The sequence below is a fragment of the Condylostylus longicornis genome, unplaced genomic scaffold (assembly GCF_029603195.1).
Source record: "Condylostylus longicornis isolate FDR11 unplaced genomic scaffold, ASM2960319v2 ptg000044l, whole genome shotgun sequence".
In the NCBI taxonomy this organism is placed as follows: domain Eukaryota; kingdom Metazoa; phylum Arthropoda; class Insecta; order Diptera; family Dolichopodidae; genus Condylostylus; species Condylostylus longicornis.
In genome coordinates, this window is record NW_026578013.1 from 10,937,331 (window position 1) to 10,950,031 (window position 12,701).

Below are 12,701 nucleotides of genomic sequence, written 5' to 3' on the forward strand. Positions count from 1 at the left end.
AAAAATAATATGGCGAAATAAAATTGGCGAAAATGTTTAAGAATTAAGGTAAATTTAAGGTTTTCAAGAATTTATTTCAGAAAAAGTGTTAAATATATCCAAAATCTCAACTTCAAAAGCGATACTTTTTTAAAATTTTTGTTTGATTATTCAGATTTTGAGATATAACGCCTTGTCTGTGTGAGATGAATCATGCGGGTTCCAAATTTTATGTTTTCGATCCGTCATTTGTTACGGACTATTTCAGCCACTACCACATGTAATATTTGCTTAGCATTTTGTGTTATGATTAAATTTAATAAAATTTTAATAAAATTAATTAATTAATAAATTTCATCGGTATATTTTTTATTCATTCACTGTATTTTCTAAGTATTTAAAAAATCCTTATACTTTACAAAACAAACCTCTTACTTTTCTTGATTTGCCGTTGCTTTATAAATGAAAACGACATCTATAGTTGGATTTTATTATTATTATATGCCTTTTCCTTATTTTTTTTATTTGCTGACTTGTTGACTTCTTTTCTAATATGTGTTTGTACATACCATATAAAATATATATATATATATACAAATATTTTAAAATATTTCTTATTTGCTATTATTAAAGTCCACTTTATTCTTATTATGAACTTTTAGGAATGGTTCAATGCGCGTATATTTAACTTAGCACGTATCGCATTTGGGCCAACAAATCAGATTTCTTTTCACTTATTTTTAAATGTAAAAAGAAAAAAACAACAACAGCAATAACCTTAACAAACAACATTGAGAGAAACAAAAAACAAAACAATAAAATGAAAAAAATTTCTTTTGTTCTTTTATAAATCTTTTTGGTTCAATGCCGCCAAATCATTTCTTTTTTCACCTCCACCGCAATCAGCAGAACAACAAAAATTAAAAACAACAAAATAATATTGGAATTGGCACTGCATACACACTGTTTATTTATTTACAAAAACAGAAAACAACACAACTTACCAACTCTGTACATCTACTTAAAATCAGGTGAAGCAAATCATACCTGTTGTTAAAAAATTCAACAAACAATCATTGGAAAAATAGAAAAATAACTAGAATTTTCTTAACATAATAAAAATGAGCTGGATAAAAAATAAAAATAACATTGAAAGAAATAGTTTGATATGGTCAGCACATAATAGACACCAGTCAGTTTCAAATTTGCATTGAAAAATTTTTATCAGTTTAGCGAAATAGTAATGCAAAATGGTCACGTGAAAGTGTTTTTCTTTGCTTACTTGTTGACGTTTTTGAGCTTCCAACCAGGAGTATGCTGTTGTATGTTTATAGACTGTGAAAACCAAAAACAAACTCTTATGAGAGTCTGTTCAAAACAACTTACGTGCTACCATTAAATTTTTGTTTTGAAACAAGTTAAATGCTGCCATTCCATTAGTATTCCTAAACGCACCCAATTTTAAAAAATTCCGTATTGCCGTTGCGATATCTTGAAATTGAACCGGACGGTAGTATACGTTTGTTGCTATAAAATGATTGACGTTTTCCCCGTATATTTAGGGATAGCAAACAGATCGAATAATAGCTAGTTTTAACAAAAATAATTATGAAGAACATAGTCTCTGGAAGGACGTTTGAAAACTCGATTTATGAAATTTAATTCTAAAATAATACCTCTCGTATTAAGAATATGTTCAATTTAAATATTTTTTCGAACTATTAGGGTTGAATTAACCTATAACAATTCATTATAGGTCAATGTAACCCTAATATTTTAGTAATAAGATATCACCAATGTGAAAAAAGAGTAATCTTATAAAAATTTACTTATAAATTTGTCCATTTTGCTCCGTTCAAGAAATTAAGATTTAATTTTATGCAGATAGGAAATCTTTTTGAATTTAGTCTCTTTTGTAACGGTTCAAAAAAAAAGTTATGTTTTATTCTCGTCTCATTCGACAATACTTCGGTTCTTATTTTTACAAATAATTTCTTCAAGTTCCCTAGTTACACTTTCATAAAACGGATGTTTTCACGAAACCATAGGAAAATTCAGATTCCATACACTTATACAAATATAAATTAGGCCTGAAATCAGGAAAATGGTGCTAAAAATTTTTGAGACTTATGTCAAATTCTTCTATACCGAGGAGACTTTATGGGAAGGGATATTTTATTTCCAATATATCGATATACTGTTAATTACATTTCTCATGATTCTATTTTGAGTTCTAGAATTTATCACATATTTTAAATTAATTAAATAAGCTCGAGGGCCTTAAAAGTTCATAATTGATAAAATCAACTACTGCTCAATTCAATTTTATCAACTTTAATTTTGACATATTTTCAACGTAACACTAACTTTATATTTAAGGCTTTCTACTTAAATACCAATATAGCCATATTTTATTAAAATTTTTCGACACTATTTCAAAGAAGAAAAAAATTTCTAACCTAGAAATATTGAATTTATGGCATTTTTTATGCATTTCAATATTTTTTTTAATTATAAAATTAAAAAGAAAAATTCTAAACTATTTATTTGATTTATTATTCAAGTGAATAAGCAATGCAAAAATAAAATACCATTTAAATAGCTTAATTTAACTTTAAATATGTATTAAAAGTTTTAAGATTTCCGGTACGATTTCTAAATAAAAATGAAATAAAATTTTTTTTGTAGACATTGTCTAATATGATTTCCTTTGAAACTTTTTATTTCTTTGCACGGCATTGTATCCCAACTATTCAAAATCGAAAATATTCTAAGTTTTAATAATAAAAAGAATTTGTTGTTTCGATTTTTAATTTTTTCTTTTCCATTTTAAATTTTAAATCGAAATTCTTTAAAATAAAAAATAATATTAAATTTTTTTAAATTTATTTTATATTGCTTAATAAAGGATTATTAAATTTCTGCATTTCTAAAGTTAAAAATATTTTGTACGATTTATTAATGAAAAAGTAAATATGTAAACTCGTATATAAAGTGATATGAGTTGAAAGTGTCCAGGATATTCTTTCGAATTTTTAAGTTTATAATCCCAATTTTCGAAGTATTTTTAAAGAAATGTTGATTCTATTAATTATTTTCATTTATTTGTTACCAAAAAAATGGAGAATTTCCTGACGATGTGAGTAATGGCGTCAAAGATTTTGCCTTTAGCTTGTCATTATTTATCGAGAAAAATGTTGACGTGTTTGACACAAAATACAAGAAGTTTACTTAAAAATTAATAATTTACTTAATTTAAACTAAAAAAATATATGTACATACTCTTATTCAGTAACACATTTACTACAAGTGCCACAGGCTTTCATACAAAATATATTTTCTTGCGTGGCGTATTTTTTAGATTTTCATTAAATAGGTTTTCAACCAGGTCATGATCGTGACAGTTCGAATATTTGAAGTGACACCCAAATATTTATTTAGCTTGTAGTTTTATTAAATTGAATGCTTCAATAAATTTGAGCTTGTGAAAATGGTCACTTTTAAAATCAAAAATAAAATATTCAAAATATAAAAATGTATTTAATTTGCACCAATATAAAATTTTTCACAATACCACTTAAGAAATTTTCATTTAAATTGGTATGTTAGTTTACATAACAGTAAAATACGTATGTGTGTACGTATGTATTTGTTTCAAAAAATATTAAATCCAATAAAAAGTGCTCATAAAACTCTTTCATCATTTTTTTCTCTTTAAAAGTTTATTTTTTTTTTGCTTTCGAACAATTCAACTGTGTGGAATTGCAATTTATTGCAATTTATATAATATTTAAGAAAACTATAACAACAATATAATTCACAATAATAAAAGAATAACAAAAACAAAAAATATCGATATGCCATTTTAATTGCACAATAAAACAGTTAAATGTAATTATCACATCATTGCTGACTGTTATACCACAAGTACACATACAAATGTAATTATTAATTGTATTATACTATTATGCCGTGTTATAGATATTAAATGTGTTACTAATATTATTAAAAAAAAAAAAATTGAATGGTAAAACTGTGTAACTGTGCTATTGACTGACATATTCTGTGATAGTTAAACAGTTGTTATTGTACATATAACAGTATCATAAATACAGTTACTGTTAAATTTAATAAAATTAAGTTTATTAAAAAAAAATTTCGACTATTTGGAGTTCAAAGTTTACTTCACGCCGTTTAAACTAAAAAATTTTGAATGCAGATCAATTTCATTTTGAATTTGTTACATATGAATGGTGGAAGCAGATTTTATTAAAGTCGGGTCAAGCCAATGTTTTGTAATTTAGCATTTTTCTTTTCAACAAGTGAAAAACAGTCCATGTTCGTACTAAATTATTAAAATTACTTTCATTCATATACGAATATATTTCAAAAATTGCTTACTTTTAGGATGTAATTTTTCAATCTTTGAAATAAACCAAAAAAAATTGAAAGAGGCATTAACATATTGCTCTAATTTTAGTTTTATTTTAGTTAGCGTGAGTTAAGAAAAATAATCATATTTTTTTGTTCGTTTATTGAAATTCAAAAAAGCTTGCAGTTTCGGAAATAAAAGACGCCAAAAATTCAAATTTTACAAATTTCGAAAGGCGATAACTTGAGAGGAGGTAAAGGTAGAAAAAGTTTTTTTCTCCCAACGAAATGAACTAGTTATTAATGTCTAAAATTCGTTAAAATTTCAGACTCCTAAACCTTTCGGTCTAGAAGAAAAACGATATCAAACATTTGGAAAGAACATATTTTAGATAATGGTAAATTTAGCGGCCATTTTGTTTTTTAAAGTTCAAGTATAAGGCACGGTAGAAGAGGCCAGCCACTATTTTTCTACTTTTGCAAAATATGAAAAATGCATACGGTTTCGCTGTAATAAATAGTTGTAAAATGGCATTTTTACTGGTTTGAGGTGCTGTATTATTAATGATAATGTTTTGTAATTTAGCATCATCAAATTTATTATCACTTATTATTAATTTATTATTAATGATGAAAAATTAATAATAAGTGATAATAAATTTCTTCAATTTTAAACGGGTTTCGTAAATTACCTAAAAGCTTTAAGAAGTTTACCGAAAACTTGTCGATTTTGCAACTTACTCATAATGTTTTTGCCTCATATTAACTTTATATATTATTATTTTGTATATTGAAAAGCATAATTTTAATAGTTTCATTCATAAACAACAAGCCTACATTAATTTGTTACACATTATATATTAAGAAATATGATTTAACGGCATTCTACAAACATTAATTTGAACGTTTTAGAATTGACCTAATCAGACTTTATTTTCTTGTATTAAAGATTTAATCAAGTAGATATTTGAAATATTATAAAATCTCGGTTCTTTGCTAAAATAATTATTGCCGACAAATTTTTCGACATATTTTCGCTTGCGTGACCAACCTAGATCATGTATTACAATTCAATTATTTAGCTTTCTAAACTTAAAAATATTTATGGCGAAAATTTTTAATTTACATATAAAATTATTAAAGCTTAATTCTACCTTAAAAAATTATCTCTTATCTTTAGATATTCTAATTTGAATAACGATAATTTCTCCTACGTTATATCATTTACACTCATTAGAAAGAAAATAAAAATATATTGAAATATCAAAATTTAATTAAAAATAATTCATACTGTAATTAACTTTGAAACACTTTAATTTAAAATTATTGAAATATTTTATACTAGAAAATTAAATTTCTATGTAATGTTTTTGTTATACCAAATAATATTTATGAGGTAATAATGTGAGACAAAAGTGCATAAAATATAAAATTGTATAAAATATCACACCGTTCAAACTCCTACGTTCTATAAGATTAGTACCTCAACTCAATTTTATGTACAGCTAATTAAATTTTTGTTTGTTTTCCTAACAAAATATCTGGCTCTTGTTCACATATTCAACCTCTTAAATCATTAAAAAGATAAAAAGACGACAAGAGGGGTAAAATAATATATAAAGAGCAGAAATTGCATAAAATATTTTGTACGGTTATGCCATGTCAAATAAATTTAATTATTTCAATTGTTTGGCAAACATGCAAAATTTTCTGCAAGCAAAATAAAAAGAAATTCACTAATTTTATTTTCATTTGAAAAAAAAAAACAAAAAAAAAATCTTAAAATACTAGAAATGTGACGTTGTCGAAGAACATATCGAGGGAGGATACACACGGGTTACAATTATTAAAGTAAGAAGAAATTGGCAAAGTTTCGGAAGTTTTTTTTTCTTTGGTTGTAGTGTTTTAGTCATTCTTTTCTTGGCGTTTTAAAATTTTTTATATTAAATTGAATTGTTTTTGGTTTGCTTGTTTTTTTTTGGCAAGAATTAATAGCCAATCTGATGTGATAATTCTTTATTAGCTTTTCACTGAAAAATAAAAGAAGAACGCCACTAGAATAAAATTCTCTAAATGTTCTTGTTTCTTTTTTAGTTTTCTTAAATTTTTGTTATTACCTACATACGTTATTTAGTCTGCCGCTGCCGCATGACATTTTTAAATTCTCTTCTTCTGAAATCAAAACAGAAAATATTAAGGAATTTAGGTAGCAAAGAGTGTGAGAAATTTGTATTTAATTTGATGGTATTTTACACTGACAAAAGAATTCGTGTTTATCTTTTTTTTCGATTTTGTCTGTATTATTTCTTATAAAAATTTTGTGGTCATTTAATTAAATGCAAGCAGTATGATCGCTTTCAATTATAAGAGAAGAGCACCAAGTTTAATTCATTCTATGCTTTTAAGTTACATTTCTAACATATTTCTGAAATTTCTGGCTTTCACAACAAACTTTGTGATAGAGAGCAATTTTATATTAAAACTAGTCGTGTGTGCTTGCATTGCAAGCCTTGCAAGTATATTATGCCTGTAGTTTTGTACCGAAAAATGTTTATCCAATCCTGTTTGCAGTTCAGAAAATTTAGTGCACACTTACAGTACGTGTTTTAAGGCTACAATTTCTTTAAAAATAAATTTGCGACGTTAACAGCTACCTTAAAGGATTAAAATGTTAATAGGTCCTGTTTCTGGAAACCGATTTTCTAAAACACTTTGTTTTCTTTCAAGTATTAATCCACCATATTTAAAAAAAAATCCGATCTACTACATCCATAAAAGAAATTCAGATTTAATTGAAAATCGGTTAAAACTGAAAATATGTGCAAGAGCACATCGCAATTTTTTTTAAAAATTTCAAGTGTTTTACACTTCTTTAGTATTTCTATTAGAAACTTAACAAAAAACCCTTAGCCTAATCACAATTCTTCTGTTATTTTGAAGTATTTGGGGTGCAAAAAAAATTTTTTGCATCAAATTGCGTTGAAATGAAATGATTTCGTTATTAAAATACTTTTTGTTTATTAAAAGTGTGCTTAAAATTAAATTTTCCAATAACAGCTATCACAGAGTTGACACGGTCAACTCTATTTTTGCTCGTTTTATAGTTTTTGTTTTAAAAACGCGTTTTCAATATTAAAAACTGAATATTGTTAAAACCTAATTTCGAGGTGATACCTAAGTACTGACTGATGGGAAAACTTATTAGAGAATATTTTTGATTTATACACAGCAATCGGAATAGGAGCTATGGGTAGAGTAACGGTCAAAGGTAAGAGTTTTGTCTGTCATCACTGAATGCACAATTGATTATAACACTTTTAGAATTTTGGTTCCTATGTTTGCTACAAATCTTAAAATTGATATTTTACTCACTTACGCAATACTTTGGAACATTCGGTGTTTGGGGAAATTCTTTTAAAAAAACTAATATACAACTTTCTACTCAATCATTCCAAATTTGGAATTGTCACTATTTAACCAAAAAACTTCTTAATTACCCAATACCTTATTATAAAAGAAAATAATTTCCGTTCGGAAACGAACTACTTTGCAAATCATTGATTTGAGTCGAATTAATTGCAGTTAATTTGTCATTTTATAAATCAGTAAGTTGAAAATTTAACTATTAATTACATAGTTATATATATACATACATACATACACATAATATCAAAAAAAAGATAGAACTTCTTCCTTTTTTTTCTTAAATTTCATTTGTATATATAGACATATGTATGTATATATTTATATATGCTATGTAATTGATTTAACAATAAAAAAAAAGGAAAAAAAAATTAAAATAAATCCTTCGAGCCGGATTTGAACCAGCGACCTATGGATTTCTGTTATAATCGCTCAACTACAGTCCACCGCTCTACCAACTGAGCTATCGAAGGCACATAATGATTTATTTCATAAAAACTATATTAATATTGTGTATAAAAGTTAAAGCTTCATAATAACTTTTATCGGTATACATACTAGCTTTGAAATAAAAAAATTTTCCTAATCAGCAAAAAATACGTAAGTATGTTTGTGTGTAGAATAGCACAAGATATGATAACAAGAAATTTGCCACATAAAGCAAATGAAAACAAAAGATACAATAAATAAAGTAATAAAATTGAAATATAATATTTGTTATACGTGTTAATTTATATACTTACAAACATATGTACATATCATAACCTGATTTTTTGTTTAAGTGGACTCAAAATCGAGTTAAGAGATATGTACATACTTTTATACTTTTGTGAAAATTTTATTCAGGTAGTTGTTAATACGGCGCATAATTATTACGTTTTCTGATTTATAAAACATGAATACTGATATTTACAAGCTCTATGTTAGTACTAAAATTTTATTGTATAATAGTTCGAATCTAAAACATTTTTGGTCTACAAATTGAATGATTTCTGAGTGTTTTGAGCGAAACTATTTTTGTATTCAACAAAGTATCGAAAATTAAGTTGTATTTTTTATTAATTTCAGAACAAAGCATACTTTAAGACCAAATTTTTTTTAAATTTGAATGTTTTGCTCTCATATGCAGCTACTTATAATTTTCTTGAAAACCTCAGTGCTTTTTCGCTGTAAACATGGTGTTTGTTCTGTATTTATCCATTTTGTATAGTATAGGAAATCTTCTAATTTTTACGATTTAGTGTTTAAATTAAGCGATTTAGTGTCTAATTTTTAGGTCATTCTCAATTTTGATAGAAAATCAATTAAAGGCTTTGTACAATGCAAGACATTGTTTTTCAGTTAAAAATGTACAGTGTACGTATCTTGGTTTACACAAATTTTTGGTTTACGTTGTTTGGGTTGACATGGAAGAAATTTAATAAGTTTTTCAATTTAATTTATATTTGTAAAATTATTTATTTATTTATGGGTCTCATTCTTAAATGACAGAAAGATGTGCCACGAAAGTTTTCTAGATTTATTAAATTCATTATACATAAGTTCCTATCTCAAACATTCGTATATGTTTTAATTTATTGAAACACTTAGCTACGTTCCTGATTTAGCTACGCCTTTGAATTCTGCTTAAAAAATTCTCTTCGAATGAATTTTTAGCGTGGTGTTATTTGAGCTACCGTGAATATACAGTATTATAATTTCTAAGATAATTTTTATGACGAGTACAAATCCATTAATCTAGAATTTAATATTTTTAAGGAATTTTATTTGAAGTCTCTTATGTAAAAGTGATTTCAATTGATTTGATTTATTTGTGTAGTAAAGTTGATGTTAAATTTTTCCTATTGTCAACAATCAAATCTAAAGCACACATTTTTTTCTATCTACTGTTCTTATGCGCCATATATACATACTTACCATATGCTATGTGCAAACTTTTATAGACAGAACATTCATCTTTACTAAATTGCAACAAATTTACATTTTATAAGAAGACAAAAAACAAAAAAAGAAATGCGCTCGAGAATTGAAATTTTCTGAAATTTATCAGCATGGTAAATGAAAATTGGTTTTCTATTTATTTTTTAATTTGTTTAACATGAATTTAGTAAATTTGCAAATAGAATTCATTAGCGTTTTGTTTGATTTTTTCTTCTACTTGCCTTTCTTTTTAATTTGTTTGAAACAAATCAAAAAATTTAATAAAAAAAAAGTTAAAAAACAAATTTAAAATAGAAATTTATAAGATAGACTGGACTGGATTAAAAAAATTTTTTTTTTCATTTCTCAAATATTTTCGAATATGTTAGGTACTTCATACATTATACATATATAGATATACATATCTATACTTACAAGATAAAATTAGATTACAATTAGACAAGTTTTTATATAAAAAAGAAAAAAAATAAAAAATACGGAACGAATAAATTAATTTTAGATTCCTATGCTAAGTCCTAAGGACAAACTTGTCTTATCATAAAAACCATATTTATGTTACATTTAAATTATAACACAACGATATAGCAATTGGAAATATTATGACTACTTTGAAATTAATCCGAACATAGCCAATATAATTGTAGCGTGATGCTAACATCTTGATTAGCAAAAAACCGGTCTCAAATTTCGCCAATTAGGTATGTTTATGGTTTGTAATTTTAAAACTTCACAAATCAATAGAAAGTTTAAAAGAGTCAGAATATTCGGGTCGGATGTAGGAACTGAAACTTTTAAAGAAACTTTAATTGAGTTTTTCTTTTGTAATTGAGTCACTGTTCTAAATCAAAATTTCAATATGTAAGAGCTTGTTTAAGGAATTCTTGTTAGCAGTTTAAATTTTTATTTGCAACTCTTTAATTTTGAGCATATTTGCAGCGAAAAGTTCTTTCCAACGTTATCGTTTGTTATTTTAAACAGTGATGTATTGTAATATGAGTAAAATTTAATTGAAAAATTACGGTAAAACTAAAAAACATGTGCAAACAGGACGCAATGTGGACTGCAGTAGGCAGATAATCGCTACTGAAAGTCAATCTAATAAATAACTGTCCTTTTATGTCGATTATATATCGACGCTATTTAACAGCGTTGGATCACAAAAGTGCTTTTAAATTTATTTGAGTATTTTTTTTAAAACTTTCGTAAAGAATGGTACGTTTTTTGCATTATATTTTTATAGCAATGCACTACCGAGAAGTAAAATTACTTTAATCGAACACTAATAGGGTTCAATAGCAGCAAAAAATTATAAAACTAATTCATATGCACTTTGGAATTTTGTACATCTAGTAAATGCATCTATGAGCATATTATCTGGCCTTCTCCTGAAGCACTTTTACATGATATATGGGATCGTATAAAAACAGTTCAGATGTTATGCTATTATGGAACTAAAAATGGACTGAATCTCTTAAAATTTTCACATTCAACTTGTAAAATACTGTAAAAGAATAAAATTTTCCAGCTGACACTTGACGCATTTGATTATTATTCTCTCTAGCAAAAATTCTTACGTAATATCACAAAAAATAATATTTAATATCTTTGTAATAAGCTCTTGTATCAATTAGCAATAATTTTTATTAAAAAGAAAAAAGCGGAATAATTAATTGAAATCGAAAACACAAACTATTGAAAAAAAAAATCAATATAATAGTTTACTTTCACATTTCAATTTTTTAACCCACATTTCCTCCAATACCTGAAATAATAAGAGAGCGTAAAAAGAATACAAAATATGCCCCGGAAACGCATTGACGGCACCAATTTTTATTGCAAAATTATTCTGTGCTCGACATTTTTTTTTTCTTCTGCTCTTTTGCTATGTTTTGTTGTTTTTGTATAATAAGTTTGAGTTACAATCGGTTTTTCTGCATTTTTTTCTTCTTCTGGTTTTATTCATTTTTTTCCTCTTTTTGAATTTTCTTCCAGACTTTTTTTGTGCGTTGAATGCGATGGCGGTTTTTATAATTTTTCTTATCTTTTTTGTGTTGTTTTCTTGTGTTTTTTCAAATCTAAAATAATTTGATGTAATTCAACGTGGAGAACGTATTTTTCATAAATTAATGTTGTTAATTCATTTGATTTGTGTTGTTAATGTTGTTTTTGTTGTCAAGTTTTTTTCTCTATTTTATTTTTTAGTTGCATTTTGCGATTTCAATTTTTTTTTTTTGATTTTGGTTTAATGATTTTTGTTTGTTTTTGATTGCGTTTTTGCAAAATGCGTGTACAATTTTATGCTTTTCTTGTTGATACCTTTTAACTTGATTCTTACAGCTGGCAACATGTAAAAAAGCAAAAAAAAGCTGAATTTTTATTTTTAAACTTATTTTCAAAGTGTCTATTTTTTGTGTTTTTTCAATTTTTCCACCAATATTTTATAAGTGATCTATTTGCATCTACATATCTATATTTTTATTTTGTAGTTACTTAAGTATTTTGCATTAGCACATAGTATACATACTATATGCTTATATAATATGCACAAATATGTACATACACGAGTACGCACATAAATGTGTGTTTTTTTATTGATATTAATTTTTTTATATTAATATAGAATGGGTTCAAAGTGCTCCAGACATGTAGGCTGCTGTTTAAAAAATAAGAAAGGAATATGTATATGTATGTATATATGAATATAAATATAAGAAATGATGATCAACATAATAAAAGAAATTCAAGAGACAACAACAAAATTTTCGTCTACTTTCATACAAACACAAATTACTTATGTTTACAAATTTATTCGCAAAATGCTGCAAAATATAAATCTGTTTTTAGTCCCAGTATCGCAGACACTTCTTCCTTAATATTGAGGTGGGTTAAGATTTTTGTGATTCTTTTGTGACATGATAAATGTTTTTTAATAATAAAAGGAGGGTGCATGTAAAATAGATTTGTATTTAAAAATATAAAAATATCAC

General features: G+C 25.6%; 1 non-coding gene across 1 annotated transcript; it reads right to left on the minus strand.

Annotated features, from left to right (window-relative positions):
- Positions 1–8,154: 8,154 nt before the first annotated feature.
- Trnay-gua (transfer RNA tyrosine (anticodon GUA)) lies at positions 8,155–8,246 on the minus strand. Its single transcript is given in 2 exon segments — positions 8,155–8,190; positions 8,210–8,246. It is a non-coding gene; the product is annotated as a tRNA-Tyr (tRNA).
- Between the last annotated feature and the right edge of the window lie 4,455 nt (positions 8,247–12,701).